This window comes from Pinus tabuliformis, chromosome 9 (assembly GCF_031772625.1).
Source record: "Pinus tabuliformis cultivar Carrire ecotype Pingquan chromosome 9, CPIR1, whole genome shotgun sequence".
Classification (NCBI taxonomy): Eukaryota; Viridiplantae; Streptophyta; class Pinopsida; order Pinales; family Pinaceae; genus Pinus; species Pinus tabuliformis.
The window spans coordinates 1,529,202,578-1,529,226,290 of NC_142307.1; the positions used below are offsets into that span (position 1 = coordinate 1,529,202,578).

Sequence of the window (23,713 nt, forward strand, 5' to 3'; positions counted from 1 at the left end):
GGGCCTACCCTAATTGTTTCCCACTTATTTCTCCCAACATGGCTTGTTTGAGCAGAGGAAAATTGTCTAGATCATGATATACCTAACCATAGAGTTCTCTTTTCATGGGTTTGCATAGGTACTATGGATGAATAACCTATGGATGCATGTGATATAATGCAATTCATGTAAGATTAATTTGTCTTTTTTTACTTTATATATATTTAAAAAATAAAAATAAAAACTTTAATATTTGAAATTTTAATCTAAATAATAAAAGAGTGAACATATTTTATACACCAAAATTGTGTGTGTTCAATTTATTTAACAATGTAATAGTACATATATAAATAAATAAGAGTTTGTTTTGAGATAGATGTGTTATCTTCATAGATTAAAAACTTGTTGAGGAAATTTCAATTATGCACTAACTAAAAAAAAATTGTTGACCAAAATCTTTCATCAAGCCATGATCCAACAACCTATTAAAAACACATTAGAAGAATACATATGTTGAGACCAACTCGACATCACAATGATCAATACATTAACAAACCACAAGCCTTTTGTGTATGATCATAAGCATCACATAATATTCTATATAATAGGTAGGAGTTAATAATCCCAACTTTCACCCTTAGTAAGTTGGACATGTCTTTATATTTGTTAGGTAAGTCTTCATCATCTGCTTCCATTGACTCAATGCATCATAGACACTCTTGATCAATAAAGTATATATATGATCTAACTCGACATTTTCGTCTCATTCCTCGATCATGTAGACATTACTAAATTGTTAGCATCCACATAAGGGAGTGGGAATCCACCAAAATACATGGGTACCTAAATATTGCAACTACTAACCCACTAAGAACTCCTTTGAGTACATGGTTCATTCATATTCTCAATGAACTCCACCTAAATGCATAGGAAACTTCAGGATTTTAGACCTATCACGCCCCATAGATCTTATAATCAACATAATCCACTCATAGAGAATTCAACTGACACATGGCCCATACTCTATCGGAGGTTTTGCTCTATATTAAACAAGTTATCTCTATCACTAGTGACACCTAGATAATCGGTATGCCCTCTTACAAGAGTCATACAATGATATGCCCTTTACATAATACATAGATAAATATGGTTAAATACAATTTACATGGTCCATATCATGCAGGCAATAAGTACAAGCTTTTATAATGTCGCATGTTATTACAATACTCCTCCCAAGTACCAACTCTAGCTAAGATCAAGCTCAAAAACATCAATGAACAATATACATAATCTACACACAACATGTTAGACTTCCTCGAAATATAAGATGTGATTCATCTTTCCACATGGTCTTGGTTTTGATTCCATATAATAAAATATGTACCTTGTTTTTCCATCTCCAACCAATCTCCATTGCTACCACAAGTAATGTCATTACCATGCTTTTGGATGAAATTCCAAAAATTCTCTATTAAGTCTACAACATCATTATGTCCTCCATGTTGAAAACTCATAATTCCAACTAAGACATATCTACCATTAACACTGGGCGTAAAAGAATATTGGTTCAATTCATATTTCACCACTATAATAACAAACCAATAGTTATTCATTGTAGAAACATTCTAGCATCTCTACAACAAATTCTTCATATATGCTCCTCCATTATGATTTACTTATAGGATTCTCATCTTAAACAACATACGAATTGAAACTGAACTATAAAAATTGAGCAATAGCACATTTTGGAGGTGAAGAGAAAGAGATCCCGTCATTATATAACATTCAATATTGATGAGAAGCTTCAGCAGATTACTATGGACAAGATTGGCACTCTTGGGGAAATTTATGATGATTTCACTACTTATAAATGCAATATTCAATCTCAAAAATGGCTATCCTACAATCCATTTAGAATTGCAAACTTCTGCAATCTTATTTTCAGATTCATGAACATACTTGGTGTATTCATATACATCTTCAAATTATGGATTCAACATTCATATTGGATATTCATATGTTGTCTTTTATTTGTTAGAATCATGAACTTTAGCAAAATGATGGCACTCCCATATTGGGTTAACTAAGCTCAATACACTTTTTAAGTTTTGACTTCAAGACATTTTTATCATCACCATCAAAGTTCTACATCAACATGTACAAATGGCATTTGATCTATGGATCTAATCATTCTATAAAAAATGCATAAGACTTTCCTACAATACCCTTTTTCCTATCAAGCTAACCATGGTCAATTATTAGCTGCAATGGAAAGTAGATTCAGTGTGTTCTTGAAGTCACCAACCCAAGGGATATGACTTCTAGGACTCATTGAAGAAGTTGATATATACCACATGACCCTAGCCACACAAACTTACAATTTATTTCAATAACATATATATAGGTAGTGCATGTTTAGTTGTATTCCAATCTTTCCCCAAATAAAAAATTCAACTAACAATAGAAGATAAAAAAACAAATGAATAGAGAGTACTTGAGGGCGACATTGCCGAGTAGTGGCTAATTGGAGTTGTGGTTGATTATTTCTATGCTCTATGGAAGCCCCATCATGATCATAGAAACAATCATAGTGAGGTATGGATCCGGAGTCATCAAGATAGTAGGGGCATTTGAGATAGTTGTAGAAAGGACAAGAGGAGTCATCACCGTCAGGACAAAACCTTTCTCTTTCACCTTGGGAGACGAGGGATTGTACTTGTCAGGGCATGTCAGGGAGTGGTAGGGTGTGATAGGGAGTGCCAAAGCATGCCAAGGAATGCAAGGAGTGTTAACACATGCCACATAGTTCCAAGGGATTGTTATACATGCAAGGTGTTATGGCATGTCAAGATGTAAACTATGGTTCTTAGTTGTTTTATGGCCACAGTTGGACGTGAGCCTTGACTTGGAAACTTGTAACTTGTTAAGTGGGATAAGTTGAAATTATACATGAGTAGTCTAAGATGAGTTATAGTTAGTTCTTAGGTGAACAAGGCATAGTATAGTTGTAGTAACTGTAACTTGGTCAAGTTGTTGTAGTCGAGGAAGGAATTGGTTGGGTTCCCAAGTCCCAAAAAAAGCAAGGGTAGTTGTGTGGTCATGATAACTAAGGAGTATTAGGGCATGCCAAGGAATGAAAAGGTGTGCTAACACATGCCAAACAATTTCAATGCATACTAAGGAGTGTTAGGGAGTTCCAAGGAATCACAAGGGCGAACTAGATCAAAATGCATGGAAATGAACGAATAAGAGTGTGTGCGAAGTAGTGTCAACGAATTATAGGTGTCCCAAACTTAGCTTCACCGGGCCCTGACTGAGTTGTGCACTGTGCAATCTCAGCCCTCTTGAATGTAACCCTACTACATGGAACTACATAGTGTACATTTACTTTCCTCCAAGGTTGTTTTTCTGCGCAATTCCAGAGTCCAACAACTTCCCTTAACCTCCATAATTGCGCAATTGTGCCTCCCAGTCTACCTTGAACTATGCATTCCATACCTTCAACCCTCAAGATATTCCCTTACCCTTTGGCACTGCACAATGTGTAGAAATTCCAACCTCCCTTGGCCTAAAAAGTGTGTAGATGCTTCCTCCAATGCCCTTCCCTCAGTCGAAGTTCACTTCCTTAAGAAACTATGTAGATCTTCCCTTCACGCCTCTCTGCTGCCCAGCCCCCCTTGCTTCCTAAAATTGTGTAGTTTTTCCTCCCAATGGGCACTACACAAATATTTCCCTATGTGGACACTGCGCAAAATTTTCCCTCAGTGGCCACTACGCAAATTTTTCCCTCAGTGGCCACTGCGCAAAATTTTCCTTCAATGGAAACTACACAAATTTTTACTCAATGGGCACTGCACAAAATTTTCCCTCAATGGCCACTATGAAAAATTTTTCCTCAGTGGGTACTGCGCAAAATTTTCCCTTAGTGGCCACTGTGCAAATTTTTCCCTCGGTGGCCATTGAGTAAATTTTTTCCTGAGTGAGGACTTCACAAAAATTTCCCTCTATCTGACCTAAGCTACACACTGCGTAGTCTCAGTGATCAAGGTCTTCCCCTGTCTATTGGAACTGTGCAATGCGCAGCCACTGAGACTTTTCTCCTAGCCTGTGACTTTTCCCGGGCTCAGTTCATGGATAATAATGCATCATCTTAAACTAGGGGGTTTTCAGATTGATGTTGTCCTGTCATGAGTGAATTGCAAGAACAAGTACACTATAAAGTCATGGCAAGATGATGAAGAAGTAAAAGGAGGAGGGAAGCATGCATAAAGACTCTCTTACAGCTGAACTCACAAGTGGATCTATTAAGGGGAAGCAAAGGGACACAATTTTGCAACTACCATCCAAGACTTAAGATCATTGAAGAGTCTGCATTACCAAGCCATGCGGAGGAGAAGAAAAAGAATATCCAAGAAGACATGTAGCACTCAGTAGCAACAATGACCTAACATTGATATAGCATCAATAATTTCATGTCAGTAGTGTCATATCATGTCATGTCATGAGTAGTCATATGCCACATAACTATTGTGGAGCATCTGTATTGTATCCAAATGTATTGTAAAGTGGAAGTCGAAAGGACACACATGAATATGAAGAGTCATGTAAGTTGAAGAGTCATAGGAATTTGAATAGTCATGAGGGTAGCCAAAGAGTCACAAGGGGGAAGCATCATCCCTTGGCTATATATACCCCCTCATTGTACAAGCATTAGACTTTTCACCTTGGCTCCTCCCTCAAGGATCAGCTAGTTCTTTGAGGAGAAAGGAGTGGCTCCAATGTCCCACTATTGGGGCTAGCGATGTACATTGTAAACATGTGTCTTGGAACTTTTTCTTAATAATAGAAGCCTTTTAAGGCCAGCACGTTCTTTATGCATGGACTATGAATTTTTGTAATACTATTATGTGGATGTTTGTATTCCATGTTTACTCTCACATGTACTAATATAGATGAACTATTTTGGTTATTTTAGTGCTTATCTTATTGAGAATATGTTGTAATTTTTGTTATTGTTGTCCCATCCTTGTGGACTATTCCTTGGGATACTAGATAGATATTTCCTTATTTGTTGGCCGTAAAAACAGTCACATCCATTGTGGACTATACTGCTGGATGTTAAACAGAGCCTTTCAGTTCATGTGTTTGACTTAGAGACTCAATTTTCTCCCCCCTTTTGTAGTAGAGGAAACTTAACATAGTTGCAACTGCACACTCACCAAGAACATCTCCCTTGCTTTTCGAAGACACCATTACATCACTCTCCTGTGATGACAGTTAGAGCCAAGGCATATCTTTGAGATATATGGCAACCGGGCTGACATTCTGGATGGGGCTTCTACACCAAACGATGTGAGGTCTAATTGGAACTTCACATCAAGGAGACCCCCTTGGTTGACGAATTTCAAGAACCGTCAACAAAATGGTGCTAAAATGAGGTTCATATGATAGGCTATGACCATTGAGTCTAGTTTGAATCTCTTATTTGAAATGGCTCTTCCCCAAGTCATAACCCTGAGATGTTTTTCTAAAGAGATTAATTGTACCATCCCTGGGGAATTTATTCATAACCTGGCCAAGTTTAAGTTCAATGGTGAGGGTGAACCAACTTTTTATGAACATCTATTTCAAGTTTTCTGTCTTTTTCTCTCGAACAGAATATGTTGCAAATATGTCATGGCTAGATTACTCACCCACACATTCAAAGTTTGTGTTAATCAATGGTGTCACACATTACCCATTCACTCAACGAGCTTTCCAAGAAGCTTCATAAAGCCTTCGATAAGTATAACTGCCAAGATGTTTGTGGAAGAATCAATCTTTTAAGAATGAATCCTAATGAATTAGTTAAGTATTTTTCTAATCTATTCCTTCACCTTTGTTATGAAATTCCTGAAAAAAATATGAACTAATATTTCTTGAAATATGAGTTTGAGCGCTTGGTTCTTGTCTCTTCGTATGGCGAACCTAAACCCCCTGATTTGTTTGCTCCCCCAACTCTTGTGAATCATGAGACACCTCAAATTTCATAGGAGGAGCTTACTGACCCCTTTTTTTGTCCTCCTCCCCTTTTAGTTCTGATGCAGGTGCCTCCTTGCGGTGGTTGTAAAACTGGGAAATATACAAATCAAATCTCTAATCCATCTTCTCATTCTTCTTCCACTTTGCATGATTCAGATTCAATGAATGAAATTCCATAACGGCTCATGAAGCCTACAATGGAGACTCACTCCTCCATTCTGTAAGATGGTGTCACCATTCACAACTCTAGTCTCAAAGCTAATCCATATTTCTATTATCCTCTATCATCTACATATCCTGACTCTTTGTACCATGACCCACTTGATCAATTTGCTCCACTAGCTATTTCTTCACATTCTCTTTATTCTCAAGTCGTTGGCTCAAATTGTGATCAAGTACAAAGTAGTCACATTACACACGTAGAGTAGCAGAAATGTGAAGATGCTTTCAATATTTCCTCTCTTTTTCAGAATCTTCCATGTCAAAATAATGAGTTTCCACTCTTGGATGATTCTTAATCTACTAATATTGGTAGACAATCCAATGCAATAAATTCTTTCAATCAACCTCTAGCCTTGGGCAGTAATCATTCTAATGACAATGACTCTATTGTTGTATGTCATGACAAATTCCCAAGCACATCACGTGATATTTCTGTTTCTCATGAAGATTTTAATTTAGATCTAGAATATGGTTCAGTCAAAGAATATGTTCATATCAAAACTTCCTCTTCACATTACTATCCCTTGTGTCCTACCATTTTTAACGCATCTACTTGCGACAGAGATAATCCATCCTCTTTTGTTTCTTCATCTAATGAGTTATCCCCCTCAATGGACATAAGGCAGTGAAGTTGTCCATGATGAAATTGAAAATAGTCAAATCATAGAGAACCCTTCCCACCCCTCATCATATCTCCTCTTGCACAAGGACAACTCTTCAAATCATATTGCTCATGAGATCTCACTGAATCATTTATCTTTGAATTTGCAATTAGAAGAGTCTTCCGACATGAGAAATCTAGTTGTTGAAGTTGAAAATTATGGTAAAATTTGTGACAAATATGGTTGTTATCCTATGAGTAGTGGTCTTACTGAAACAAGCAATAAAAGCTATCCTCAAACCATTCATGATCTAGTTCAAGCTTCAAAATGTGATTCTACAATCTTGGGAAGTTTTGGGACCTGCCAAGGAGTCGAGGAACTTCAACTACCATTAATGATTATGTCAGGTTCTCACGACTCTGGTAAGCCTCCCGAACTATGTCAAATCTAGTTTATATCACACAATCAGTTTCTCCTAATGGTTTCACTCAATGCAAATTTCCTTGTGAAAAAATTTTGGTATTCCAGGTGCGACCTTTCAAATTTTCAAGATTTTACTTCTAATCGAATTCAAGAATCTGTTACAGTTCATTCATCTTCATGAAAATCTCTCGCAGAAAAATAGGTTTGGGAATTTGCATCTCTCATAGAGTCATAGAATTGCGAAGTTGATCATTCCAAAGACTATCTTTTCCCGAAGGAATCATACTTATCGAATTTATCCCTTAATGGCCATCTACTGGGTCTTCTTGTGAATTTGATGTTGCAAATTTGTCCTCTCATCACACCAGAAATCCTCTTGAGTGATAATGAATGCACAGATTGTCTCATGAATCAAGTTCTTCCCCATTCGCCATGTCCAAACTGTCCTCATGTATTTGTGTTCTTGGCATCATTTTTAAACTCTTTTGAGGACTACAATGCTTGTAGAATTTGTCACAAGTTGCAAGAAAATGGTTTTTCATATTTTCCTCGCAATGAACTTGGTTTGATTATTCAGAGCATTCACGAGACTGTTCAAATTGATTTTTCTTCATTTATCACAAACTGGGAATCTGGTACTTTAATAAGCTCATCTTATAATTATTTTCTCTTTGGTTACTTTCATTCAGCTTATCATCTTCTCATCAGCACATCAAATTATAGTTGTTTCACACCCCTTGATCTTCATTGTTCAACATCTCTCTATTCAGATTTTTGTCAAGCAGACGAGGCACTTCAGACTTCACTGATGGTTATGGTAGGTCCTCACTATCTTGGCATGACTGCTAAGGATGATCAGATCTATTTTCCCTTACAAGATTCCCATTTTGATCCCACTCCTCTAATTGAAAATTCACCTTTTCCAAGATTTCTAATTTTTCAAGAGGGCCATTATCAATTTTACAATCCAATCACTGAATGGATGGAACAATCTTACCTGGAAAGATTTGTAGCAAACAACAAGTTTCAATATTTCCTCGCACTTGCTAAGGGGCTCAGTGTAGATGAAGACACATCCACAAGAAACTTCTAAGGTTTGTTGAAAAATGGTATTCATTGAAAAGGTAAGCATGTGAATTGGATTAAAGTAGTGGGTGTGACACACGTTTCCACCCACAGGCAAGACCTTCCTTTTCTTGTGAAATATTTTCAAGTTTTTATATCTTCTGTTTCACATCACTTTTTATCTGTTTTAATTGTGAACATCTTTGTGGATGCAGGTCGGGAACGAGTACAGTGGCTTCGCTGGAAATTTCATTTTACGTGACCTCAACCTTATAGCTATTAAGTTAGGAATATGATTAGTTACATCCTAGTTTTCCCTTTCTTGCACTCATTTTTCACTTGTTCCCTATAGTTTTTCCTCTGTTTATTATTATGGTTCTACATCATCTTTGATTTAGCCATTTTTTTCTCTTATCTTCTAGTTTTGTTTCCTTGTTGTGTGTGTTTCTTTTTTTTTCTTTTTTTTCTCGTTTAGTTTCTCTTTGTGTGTTCATCATGCAAATAAGTGTTTTCCTAGACCTATTTTGGCTTCTTAGTATGTGTGTTGCCGAACCATAAAGAGTCTTCTGACACTTCAGCATGTGGCTAGCCCTCTGTCAGTGTTCCTTGTGTTGGTTACACATTTTAGCCAACGAAGTTCCAACGGAAAATAAGATTTGTCCGTAAGGAGAGTTTTGGTCCAACCATGAGCCCACATCTAGTCCAAGAACCTCATGCCTATACTCAGTGTTCTCAATCTTATCCAATTAGTAGAAACAGAGAAGGGTAAAAATCTAAATGAGCAAACCTAAATGAGAGGTATATATATGCTTCTCTGAAGGAACAACCTCTTATTCTCTCAATAAGTCAGGATCCCTCTTCCGTCCCAAAATAAATAAGTGTTAATGCACAATTCCCTTTAAATAGATAAATAAAGGCAAACAAAGAGAAAGGCTTGCTGCACAGAGAGGTGAAGAAAACAAATCCGCCAGGGTACTGTCTAGGCTCGCTGGTAGTGGAGCAATGTTTATGTTCTTGTGTGACTCTGTCGGGGTACTTTCCAGGCCTGTTGGTAGGGAAGCAACACCAGAGTTAAAAAAACTATACTTTCAAAATCTTAAGCTCGGAAGGTAAACTACCCTTCCCAACTCGAAACATTGTGATTATGTTGAATCTTATGTTGTGTTCAACTGAGAAGGTATAGAAGCAACCATATCTTCCCATGGGGTAAGTGGGAGGACCAAAGTAATCGCACTATGAATCGATACTCCCTGAGGAACCAAGCCCCTTCACAAAAGAAACTAACCAAGACAGAGAAGTTGGAGTTTAACTAGTGTGTCACCAAGTGTTGTAGTTGTTGCAACACCCTCCAAAATTTTGGCTTGCACTCAAATTTCAGAGCCTTCCTTGGTCTTTTCCTTTATTGTTGCAAACACTCAAGCTCACTCCATGAGCTTTCTTGAAGTTCTTTGGCCCCTTTTGCTTGATGGATTAATTGTCGTCTTTTGGCATGTTCATCTATTGTATAATTTTTGTGAGCCTTTTCCTGGTGGTTTTGAAAGTCTTTCTTTGTGTATATGAGTTGTCCTAACCATGTAAAAATCCATTGCATCCATACACATAGTCTTGAGCATTGCCACACAAGTGTCGTCACGGTCATCCCAAAGTCTATCTTAAGTGTTGCACTTGTCACATCTTGTAATGAGGAAGTCACATAGAGGGGAATTATTTATTTGTTTGTTTTGATGATCTATGTAGTCATGTTATCAAAGTATGCTAAGGGTATGATCATAGTTAAAGTTCATCACGAGTACATTTGCATTCCTGCACTTAGCCATTTTCAAAAAATCTTCCCGACCAGGAAACTTAGCTTCACTAGACCCTAACTGAGTTGTTCACTACACATTCCCATCCCTCTTGGATGTGACCTTTCTGTCTGGAATTACAGAGTGTGCAATCATTTTCCTCCAGGGATGTTTTTCTGTGCAATTCCAAAGTCCAACAACCTTCCTTGACCTCCAGAACTATGTAGTTGTGACTCCCAGTCTTCCTTGAACTGTGCATTTTGCACCTTCAACCCTCAAGTTTTTCCCTTTCCCACTGGAACTACTCAATGCGCAGAGAGCCCGGCCTTTCTTGGCCTCCAGAACTGTGCAGATTCTTCTTCCAACACCCTTCCCTCAGTCAAATCTCACTTCCTTTAGAAACTGCACAGATCTTCCCTTTAGACCTCTCTAATACCCAATCCCCCTTACTTCCTGAAAATGCGTAGTTTGACCTCCCAGTGGGCACTGCACAAATTTTTCCTTCAGTGGGCACTACATAAAAATTTTCCGTAGTGGTCACTGCGCAAATTTTTCCCTTAGTTTCCATTGTGCAAATTTTTCCCTTAGTGGCCACTGTGCAAATTTTTCCCTTAGTGGCCACTACGCAAATTTTTCCCTCAATGGCAACTGCACAAAATTTTCCCTGAGTGGCCACTGCACAATATTTTCCCTCAGTGGGCACTACTCAAAATTTTCCCTCAGTGGCCACTACTCAAAATTTTCCCTCAGTGGGTACTGTGAAAATTTTTCCCTCAATGGCCACTATGCAAATTTTTCCCTCAGTGGCCACTACACACATTTTTCCCTTAGTGAGGACTGCGTATAAATTTCCCTCAGTCTAGCCTGAGTTGCGCACTAGGCAAACTCAGTGATCAAGTTCTCCCCCTGTCTGGTGGAACAGAAAAATGTGCAGTCACTGAGCCCTTTCTCCTAGCTTGTGACTTGTTCTAGGTTCATTTCATGGATAATAATGCATAATATTAGACTAGTGGCTTTTCAGATTGATGTCGTCTCATCGTGAGTGAAATGAAGGAATAGATACACTATCAATTCATGGAGAGATTATGAAGAATGAAAAGGAGGAGGGAAGCATGCCTAAAGACTCTCTTGCAGTTGAACTCACAAGTGGATCTACCAAGGGGAAGCAAAGGGACACAAGTTCGCAACTACCATCCAAGACTTATCATTGAAGACTCCGCATTACCAATCCAAGTTAAGGAGAAGAGAAAGCATATCCAAGAAGACATATAGCACTCAGCCATAACAACGCCCTGACATTTCCACATCATCAAGCAGTCCATGTTAGCAATGTCATCTCATCTCATGTCATGAGTAGTCATATACCACATCACTATTGTGGACCATGTGTATTGTATCCAAATGTATTGTAAAGTGGAAACCCAAAGGACACACATGAATATGAAGATTCATTTAAGTTGAAAATCCATAGGATGTTGAACAATCATGAGGGTAGCCAAAGAGTCACAAGGGGGAAGCACCACCCCTTGGTTATATATATACCCCTCATTGTATGAGCAGTGGACTTTTCACCTTGGCTCCTCCCATAAGGCATTAGAGAGATCAGCAAGTTCTTTGAGGAACAATGAGTAGCTCCAATGTCCCACTACCAAGGCTAGTTATGTACATTGTAAACATGTGTCATGGAACTTTTTCTTAATAACATAATCCTTTTAAGGCCAGCATGCTCTTCATGCATGGACTATGAATGTTTGTAATGTATTTCATGTTTTCTTTCACATGCACTAATATGGTTGAACTATTTCGGTTATCTAGTGCTTATCTTATTGAGAATGTGTTGTAATGGTTGTTATTGTTGTCCCATCCTTTTGGACTATTCCGCGAGATATTAGACAGATATTTCCTTGTTTGTTGGTTGTAACGACTACTGCATCCATTGTGGAATTTTTCACTGGATGTTAGATGGAGACTTTCAGTTCATGCGTGTCTCTTCTTGGGTGGTACTATTACCTCTCACTTAGAGGCTCATTTTTCTCCCCCATTTTGCAGTAGATGAACCCTAACACTGTTTCAACTGCACACTCACTAGGCACACCTGTCTTGATTTCCAAAGACACCATTGCATCAATCTCCTGTGCTGACAGTTAGAGCCAAGCCATATCTTTGAGATATATGGCAACTGGACCAACATTCTGAATGGGGCTCCTACACCAAACAGTGTGAGGTCTAATTTGACTTCACATCGGGGAGACCCCCTTGGTTGATGAATTTTGAGCACCGTCAACAAAACCCTTTTGGAGTAACAAAGTTTTTTTTGACTACCCATAATTCCTTGCAATATATAATGGAGACTGCGGTTGGTTAAATACCTTAAAGGTAATTAATGTAGGTTTTAACCCTGTATAAAAATTTCCTGCAAATGAATTCTTAAAACATAAAAAATATACAATGGCAAGAACATAAAAAAATATACATAGATATTTTCCCCTGGATCACAAAACTGGGACTACCATATTTATTTTTCAATATATTCCTTTCAATGTTACAATACTTATATATACATGCCAAAGCATTCATAAACCCCAATCGATAACCATGGATTAGAACATAACAATAGTTCCCTTGACCGGATCTACAAAATACCATTGGAAGAAAACCATCATGCACAAAACCATGTGCAAAACACATGCAAAAAACCATGGGTAGTTTCTCCCACCATATGTGGGTCCACCCCCCATCCTTAGGTCCACCTAACTATTATTGGGTCCACATAAAAAAAACTCAGAAGGCATTGTTCCGAACCCCATGTAGGGGGGTTATTCCCCCCCTACAAACCCCCCAACAAGGGAGGATACTGCCCCCCACTACGCTTGACACAACATATAGTGTGTGCAACTAGTCGTGGAAAGAATATAACACACACCCAATAATTAATTAATACAAACACCTTATATTCCAAGGTCTTATTCTTGCATTTCTTTGATTCCCTCTTATTTCACATCTGTTGATTGCATCTTTCCACTTCGTGACTTATATCAAGTATGTTCTCAAAACTCTAAACCCACGATTCACACTAATAATTTGATTCGACATCATCAGGTACGAGGTACCCTTTAATATTTTTTCCTCCCCTGCAGGTTTCTGTAATATGGAGGATATCCTTATTGAAGGATAGTTGCAACCACTTTTCTAGCTCCTTTGCATGGGATATTTTTTTGTATCTCCATTACCCAACTATATTGGTAGCTCTTCTAACGGTTTTAATTAGTTACTCTTTCTCCTAGGCAAGAGATTTATTTTACTCAAAAGTACACTAAGCAACTCATTTTGGAGTATTAATACTATTTTATATTGACATTGGTAAAGGTTTCCCAAACTTTCTTTATACCATCATGGTTTCTTCGTGGGTTAATTTTAATTGTTCCTAGTCCATGTCATCATTGTATCCCTTAGTTATCCTCTTCTTCTTAGACCCTCCAGTCTAAGCCTCAAGCTTAGAGCCTTATCTAAGCAGCTTTGAGAAACACACTCATGATGAATTTATGCTTAAATTCAATATGTTCTCCTTTATGTTATTTAAGCTCAATACATATATTGTTTTCTGCTATGTAGCATGACTGCAAAATCTAATCTTTATGTTAGCAATTAGAGTGTTTTCTTTCACTATTTGTTAAATAATTTAGGCTCATACTCATTGGTCTGATTAATTCTTGAGTGCACTATACTACTATAGGGTTCTCTACTCCACCTTTACACTTATTTATTCTTGTTACAAAATATAATTAAAAATGATGATGTATTCCATACAAGTGTCCTTTTGTATATACACAATCAAAGTCTTTGCTCAACAATTTATTAAACCAATTCCATATATTGTATGCTTGTCTATTTACCTATGATTCTCAATCCCTTTTGTATGGTTTAGAATAGGTATCAATGTTGTTGGTCTATGCTACTTACAATATAAATATACATAATCGTATATCAAGAGCCATAAAAGTTCTTATGTTTTCATCATTACAAATTCACATACTATATTACATTGATAATTTTCTCCCTAGCCTAAGCTTAAGTTCCTCATACACAAATATTAACCAAGTATAGTGATACCATGCCTCTACATTATAGTATCGTTGTCCTTTACAATGGAAATCCTTAGGATATTCAAGTCCATGGTTACTATATGTATGCACATATTTTTATGAGGAATACATAACCTTCAGGAATGATCTACCTACATAATCCCTTTCAAGCAAGGGAATTTATATTTTTCTTTTATGGTATTCTACCAGCACATCCATTGTTTATATACATGTTTTTAAGGTTATCTTTAAATCCACATAAATAATACATGCATCTCAAACTTTATTCACTATAAGAATCTCTCTCTTAATTAACTTGCATACGATAGTATCAATTATAATTTATTGCGTATTATCCACCATAAGTACAAAATAACCTCACTAAAGTAATGCATGCTTACTTCCACAAATATTCAATTACTCTCTTAATTTAAATAAATTCCTTATTAAAATAGAGAATAACATTTCTCTTAAAAACATAGTGAACTACTTATCTAACTAGCAAAACTCTCGTGGAAATACTATGGGCAAAAGTATATTCCTCCCAATCAATGAGTTGCACTCCTAGCAACTCCCCCCAAGCTAAAGCTTTCATCTTCCTCTCTATTCTCTGAACCCTCTCCAATTTTTTTTCACTTAGTGTTATTTATTATTTTCCTTCCCAAAATATTTTCTAAAATTGTCCTGCTTTTAAGGTTTGCCCACATTTTAGCTTTACCTAGGATTTTATTTCCAAAATAGTAAAAATCTTTCCTTTTTCCTTCATAAGCATGAATTTTTCTCCAACTATTATTATTCTTATCTTTTCACCCAACGTATAATTTCTCTCCATCTATTCTTATCCTTATATTTACACCCAACAACACATTTCTCTCTAGTTATGTTGTTTCCTAGTGGTAGTATTTCTCTCAGAAATGTTTCGGAGAATACGGGAAGGTTACTACTATGACCATTGTAATTTCCTCTTTTTTGTCCACAAATTGGAATTAACCACTTAACAATTTCTTGGATAGTAAGTAAGCCCAAAATACTCATGAGTCGTTCCCCATAATATTTCCAAGAGAAAATAAATTTTTATTTATTATTATAAAATTTATTTACATAAGTCAATTAACTTAGTCTTGGCCCCACAACCAACATCTCCACTTCAATATTTACAAAAGAATATAAAATAATAATCTATGCAAAATAAATTTCACCAAGGGTATTACATCTCCCCCGCCCTTTATATTAAACACCACCCTCAGTGTTGCTTCTGTGTTTTTTACATCCATAAGGTGACAGAAATGCCACTCGCATTTTGTCTTCCATCTATGAGGTAACCTCCTCAGAGATGGAGTGCTTCCATTGCACTTTAATTTTAGCGATGGATTGATTCTGAGGTAAATTTCACTCTTCTCTAAAACTCACATTCAATTCCATCTTGTACTCATTCATTCTAAGTAGACCTTGTCAATTTTCTTTCATGCACTCCACAAGGGTTAGAAACATCATTGTAAGCACATCAAAAATAGTAGTTAACAACAATATTCCACTTGTACACTTACCCAATGGATATTCCATGTGGAATGGAATCCATTATATGACTTCATTGTGTAACTCAAAACGTGGAAAATAACAATTCCATTTTTATTCCATTCACACAATGATCATATTATTTTTAAGGATTAATTACTTACCTTGCTACTTATGATAGCTCAAAACTAATTATATGTCACACCAGATAGCACCATTATGCTTTTATCTTGATTTCACAACATTAAATATACATCACCCATGCATGCTTAAAGTATAGGACGACTTCCTTTCTATGCCATTTTCATGGTTGTTATATCATTGTCTATTATGTCCAAGTGGACTTAGCCATGTCCATATTAGTTTCCCTATCATTTTCTTTTGTACCCTTATCGGTATTTATTTTATGAATAGGGTTTAACCAGGATATTTCACTTCTAGTTGAGTTTCTTATTTATCTCTCCTTATAGAGCTCCTTTTCTTTTTCTTTCCTCACACCTAAAAACCCATCAAGACTAAACCACGAAAGGAAAGGAGAAATAATAAAACACAAAAGACCACAATAGAAACACAAGGCAAAAATAAAAAGCGACATGACCATGCTCAAGATCAACAATCAAAAGAAACAAGAATTTTGTAACAACACCTCATCCATTAATTCCCCCTACACCTCATCCATTAATTCCCACAACTATATCCCTTGTGTTCCCATCTCTTACTGCATTACAGGTTGTGGATTCATGTGTTTGGAGATTACATGAATTTTTCTTTCGTGTATTATCCATGGGGTATTTTTCTCCTTGTACTCTTGTGCATATCAGTTGTCTCGACAGATACTATGTTTTACAATTTTCTTAAAAATAATCATTTATTCATGTAATATCTTAAGCACATACTCACATCATACAATTAATCGAGCATTCAAACAATACTTTACATTTTCCTATAGTTAAAGAGTCATAATCAATAATATTCTTTTTGAACACGTATTTGGGTAATACCATTGGTTGGTATGAACATCTGAGTAATTCACTCACAACACTCATATCAACAGGCATAGGTATCACTTGTACCATTATATCATCAATGCCTTATTTTCCATAACTGTGATTCCTCAAGACTATATGTAAAAATTTCCTTGACCTCCGATCCTTGATCCTTTATTAATGATTCAAAGGGGGCCCATCCTTGATCTTCTTACTTTCCTTGATCTTCTTACTTTGATCTTCGATCCTTGAGTTTCTTACTTTCCTTGTAGGAGGGGTCTCCTAATGAGGGGCCTTGATGGGGCCCCCAAGCCTTGAGTTTCTTACTTTGATCTTCGATCCTTCCTTGAAATTTTTACCTTTAGGGCCTTTTTTATTGAGGGTACAAGGGCCAAAATGCAATGTTTTGAAGAAAAAGCTACAGTAAATTTGCGATTAAGATAGTGAGCCGTTGGGCTCAAAATAGGGGTCTAAAGTGTCACTTCTGAGGGATGTGACTCTTTTGTTTTAATATTCCCTTCGACTTCTTTTGGTGTATAGTATTTTTTGGGTATGAATCATGTTAGGAAAATAGGCTCCTCAAAGTCTTGGTGCATGCACATCCACTACTATATACACCTAGCATTCCTACATGCACCAAGTATATCATTATTTAATATCTATTTGGTGGACACGAAACTCTGCACTATTTCATATTGTGCATTTTTTTATCATGCCCATACTATCATTTATCATCTTATGGTAACTTCTCAAAAAATTAAAGAAAAATATAAAACTAGTAAGAGCTAGGTTGAGTTCCCCCCTCATTGTTATGGTTGCATCACTCAACCATTTTTTTTTTGTAATTATGTTGGGTTGCTCCAAGGATTTTTGTCATCATCCTTCCTATTTATCTTATTACATTATTCACATCAATATTTAAGTATAGGAGATAAAGATAACAAATATTTCTTTTGTAAAAATGGTGTAGGATAGGCCAACTTAAAGACACCTTCCTTGAATCTATAATAGTAGTTTATAATCCTCACAAAGGATCTGATGTCAACTACACCTTTCAAGTACATGCCAATCAAGGATTTCTTTGATGTTTTTAGGGTCCATTCCAATTCCTTCTTTGGAAATTACATGTCCGAATATTGAATCTAGTCTTTGATTAAATTCACTCTTATTGAATTTGGGCATAATGTTGATGTCCTATGAGTATTTGTAGCATTATTCTTAAGTATTTTTCATGCTTTTCTAGTGCCTTGGAATAACCTAAGATATAAACAATGAAAATCAATACAAATTTATCCATGTACTTGTTGAAACACTATTCATCAAACCCAAGAATGTGGCTAGAGAATTTGTGAATATGAAAGGAAGCACAACGAACTCATAATGACCGTATTTTTTTTTTATAGATAGTTTGATATATTCCTTATCTAACAATCTTGAAGTTGCATTCTTAATTTAGACAACTCTAGTATATTGATCCTATAAAGTGTCCTTGATCCTAGTGTTGCACCAAGCGTTAATTCACTGGTAAAATTAATCTCTCTTTTGGGTGGTAATGAAGGAATTTCATTTGGAAAAACATCCTGGGATTAATGCACCATCGTAAATTCATCCATAGTCTTTTCCTTAGTTTCCTGCAATAAGTCTTCCAACTATATTGCAATTAATTTATAACACTTTCTTGCACACATTTTTAATTGTAAGGATGATATTTTCCTGGTGGAAATTGGTCTAGGTATACCTCTAATAATATGTACCTATCCCTCATCTATGGTACAAGTGATAGTTAGTGATTAACCTATGTCTAGCTAGTTAATGACAACTCTATGCTTTTATAACCCAACCTACAAACACTTTGATGTTTTTGAAACAAAATTTTTAAACTGGTAATTCGCGTGCAACATACAATTACCTATTTTATCGTGTATGTTGTTCTTTGAAAATACCACTCACCATAATTTTTAGCTTATTTATGTGTGAGTTGTACCAGGAAATTCCCATCAAAAAATCATGTATTATGAAATTTAAGATACAATAAAATCAATCTTTTTGATTCCTCAATCAAGGATACCAAAACTTTTCTCATGGAATTCCCAGAAACTGAAAAATGCCAAAAAGTCTCACTTCACAAAAAAAATTACAATTTTCAAAATGGTTTTAGATGACATTAATTCTTGTTACAATTTCTATTTTGGTGATTCTTACGAGAATTATTAAAGGAAATATGTTTAGACACTTTATTCCCCTACGTAAATCTATATTTTTTCCTTATTTGGCCAAGATTTTGACTTTCCACTCCTTTGCTTACACTATTGGTAACAAGATATAGCTTTCCTAATAACTTCATCCATGGTTTTCGGGTTGTTATACTCATTTCTTCTTTGAATGGAAGCGAAATACAACTAATAAATCTCTAAATTTTACCTTTTTTCTCATGAATATAGGGTGCATATCACAAGAGATCGATGAATTTTGCAACAAGTTCATCCATGGTTTTCTGACTAATTTTCTAACTCATGAAATTCCTTTGCTCCATCATCATAATATCTCTCTATCAAATAATTTTCTTTGAAATATTTTTGAAACTCTTCTCAAATCACATTATTTTCCTTTATATTATGCACAGTCCTGATTTGGTAATTGTCATTGGCCTATTATGACCATAGCCACAATTTGGCATAGTTTTATCTTTTGCTATATAATAATGTCTAGATGGAGTATGTTAACACTAAGCTCTATTGATGTATATAAAATTGTTTATCTTGAGTCTTTGATAATAAGTTTGGATATACATGTATAGTGTGTTTTAACTAAATGTCTTCATACTCAATACTTCAAGCTACCTATATTCTATAAATCTTATATGATTTTCTTTTCAGGAATCCATATTTAATAGTTCTTCATAGCCAATGGACTTGGTTTTGTTTTTCTGCATTCCCATTCATTGCGTTTTTACATGTATATGGTTTTCTTTGTTAGTGAGTAATTAATTAAACTTATATTTCTTAAAAAAATTATGAGTCTTTCCCGTTTAGCACTAACCTTCAACAAATTTTTGTTGTTTTCTTTAATATTGGTTGATTCTTGTTTCAGACCTTCCACCATATCTAAAAGTTCCACTATATGAGGTGATCCTTGACCTCCTAAATGCACCCAAATTTTTTCTCCTCCATCAGAAGGTCTTGCAAATGGTTCTTCCATCACTTTCCTCTTCTTTTCTCCTTACTCTCTATGTAAAACAACATTTTTTTTGTTAAATTCTAGCTGTAATTTGTGCCATATGCCTCAATGTTGTAACCTGTAGCTCGGATACCACATGTAATATCCCTTCTACTATATATATATATATATATATATACATACATATATTGCATGCTCTATTGAATCTATCTTTGGCATTCTTGTGGTTATAGGAGCACAAAAGTAGTCTTAACTATCTTCTCTTGTTTTCATAGATAGTTTTATGACTTTACAAAAGGCTTATCCAATCTTCCCTTATGATGTTACCTTCAAATTAAATTCTATTAACTCCTCTTAAACACATATATGCTCAAAAAAATGGTATTTCTATATGATTTTATGGGTTTGTTTTCTCACATCATTCCTGATCTAATATCATAGCCTTTCTCTACTTTCTTATTAGGCTTCGTACATATTTATAAAATATTATAAAACAAAGGGGTTTTGGACCTTGAACCTTGGGTTCATGTCCTATCGACACAACTTGTCTAGCCATCATACCAACTTAAACTTATTGGTTTTCAATTGATCCCTTGCCCATGTCAGCCCTTCCTTTACTATGCTTAATCCATATGTAGAGTCATGTGTGGGGGATTTTGGATAACATGGTTTGCTTGTAGGATGTAGCTATGGCCCCTTCATGTGACAAGGACTTACATGTGTGACACAAATTTCTTAGGAATGATACAATGAAGGTTACGACACAGTGCATCAAATTGAGGTGAATGACTACCTAAAATGTTCCTACCATTTTGGGGTAAAAGCATGGAGTTGGGTTACAATTTTTAGCAAGGGAGGGCACATTTAGGTGAAAAAAAGAGGGCTCAATCAAGCCATTTTTAAGCTTGATCAAGCTTATTGATCACTAAAAAATAGCACGATCGAGGGTTTAAAACAAACCTTCGATCAATCATTAAGGCTTTCTCAATCTCTAACACTCGATCGAGCACTTATTTTATATGAAAATGCACGATCGTATAGCTTGATTGAGCCCTTGGTTAACCACGTAAATAGCTCGATCAAGGGTTTAGGAAACCCTTGATCTAGATATTTTAATTTAAAATTCAAGAACTCGATTGAGCTTCTGAGGTCCTAAAAACCACAAATTTAGCACCCCTTCTGCAATTTTTTCTGCAACCCCATCTTGTACCCTAGCGGACATAGGGAAGAATTCATCCTTAAGTGGTGAAGTTGATCATGCTGGATTCGTGGAAGAATCATCTATCTAATGGCATATGAGTTTGACACTTTTGAATTCACATGATATTTTTCATCTAATTTCTTTTAAACATAATGCTTGAAATTTTTTCGGATAGTCTCAAAGGGGCTGAATAAAAAGTCAATAACATAAAATATACACAACGAAAAAATTTCAAAAAATACCACTATCTTCATTTACAAGTCCTCTTCAAAAGGATACTCTTTTTTTTAATTTATTTAAATATTTGAAAAAAAACCTTACGCAAACACATGTGTCTACAAAATGCAATTGAAATATTACTTCACCAATTTTGAAAAATAATAAAAAATATAATTTTGCATTAAAAAAGATAAAAAATTAATATGAAAAACTTAGTTCTCTCTGTGTTTATCATGCTTATATATATATATCTATATCTATATCTATATCTACATCTATATATATATATATATATATATATATATATATATATATATATATATATATATATATATTAACAATTACATATTAAACTAAGTTATTCTACATGAACACACGAATATCTCTTAAGATGTGTGAAAATTTGCAAGTATGAGTATTTCATTTAATGGAAAATTGAGACACTATACACCACTAAATTTTTTTGAAAAAAATATCATTAGGACAATAACATAATTCGTCACATATTGTCCTTTTACTCTGAAGTAAAATTCGCAATGCTTATATGAATTTTGAGGGCTTTAATTCAATAAAAGAGGAAAAAATTGAAATTTCATGGCCACATTTGGCCCAAAAGTGTAACCCATCTTCAAACATTCACCTTTTTTCATTTCCTATTATATTTTGTTTTCTTTGTGGATTTATGGATTCCTTCTCTGGTGCATGATTCTATTGGTAAATTTGGTAGCCAGCTGCTCCCTTAGACGACAACCTTTCTTAGGTTTTTTGATAGGTAACTATGTTAATCCTAATGGTTCTTTTATCAGTGATTTAGCTAACTATGTAGAGGGTTTTATCATCCTTACTCATAATTTTGGATGTCAAGCAATCCATCTACTCCTCCCTTTTTAATTTTATTACAACCATTTATATGTATATAAAACTTCTTGATACCCAGGGAATATTACCTATCTTGACTCACAATTTCCTTTGAATGACCACAGGTATGGGGATACCTTGCTTCTACCAAAAAACAATTACCAATTCTATTAGGGGGTTTTCCATCAAAGGATTTCCATTTTTCTAGAGTAGTTACACAACTTCATGCGGTAAAATTTCCTCTTATTAATATTTATTTTCTCTGGTTGGCTTCACATGGATCCCATTTTATTTCTACTAAATCTCACGCTAATGTTCGGTTCTTGTCATTATTACAGGTAGTGAATGGGATTTCCCTGGAATTATTTGTTACACACCCTCGACTCGGAGGTAATGAGAATCTATTTGAATTGTTTGCGGTTATTTTTTAGGTATGTTGTTGTTCATCAATTTGTACTACTAGCTCACACCCTTCGTAAGGGTTGTAGATGGCTACAGTTTCTTGCGACTGTGGCTGCTCTTCTTAGCTCATCCTCCCACTATATATATGTGTGGGAAGGGGGGGAAGGGTTGTCGTGAATTTTTATTCTTATTGTAGGGTCCCTCTTAGGATTCCCTACCATACTTTTCACTGAGTTTTTATTTTCATTTCGTTATAGGATATCCTTTCTAGCATTTATTTATTTATTTCCTAATAGAGAATCTAAGAAATTCATCTAGTTTTTCTTTGGGTTTGAAAATGCCAAACATTTGGTTGCTAAAGGAATTTTTTAGCATGCAATTGTCAGTCTCCAAAGCTTGTAAAATAATGTCAAGCATAAAAAATGAGTTATTTTTCTTGTTTGATCTAGGTTGCTTAGTAGCTTCTTCTATACATTTCATTGTTTAAATTGAAAACCCTTTTGGAGAAACGAAATTTTCTCTAACTAACCATAATTTCTTGCAGGGTATAGTGGAGACTATGGTTGGTTAAATACCTTATAGCTAATTAATTAAGACAAACCCCTTAGATTCCAAGGCCGTATTCTTGAATTTCTTTTATTCCATCATACTTCATAGATACTGATAGCATTTTCCCTCTTCCTAATTTATATCAGGTATGTTCTCAGAACTCTAAACCTAGGATTCAGGCTAATAAGTTGATTCTACGTATTCAGGTTTGAGTTCCCCTTTAACATAATTTCCTCTACTCTAGGTTTACGTGAAATGGAGGATGTCCTTATTGAACGATAGTTGTGACCAATTTTCTAGATCCTTTCCATGGGAATCTTTTTTGTATTACCATTAGCCAGTTATACTGGTAGCTCTTCTAATGGTTTAACTAGTTACTTTTTCTCCTAGACAATGGATTCCTTTTACTCGAGAATACACTCAATGACCCATTTTGGAGTATTAATATGATCTATTTTGCATTAAAAGTGGAAAAGGTTTCCCAAACCTTCTTTGTACCTATGATGTAGTATTTCATTTACAGGAAATTGTGAATATATGTTTGTTATTTTAAAATAGTTCTTCTTGTAGTACATTTTTATTTAAGTATATTCTTTGTATATAAAGTGGACTTTTGGTATTTCATTAT

General features: G+C 35.3%; 1 pseudogene; it reads right to left on the bottom strand.

Moving 5' to 3' along the window:
* Positions 1-23,713, bottom strand: part of LOC149154425 (putative beta-D-xylosidase 6) — a 76,289-nt pseudogene that overhangs the window by 45,915 nt on the left and 6,661 nt on the right.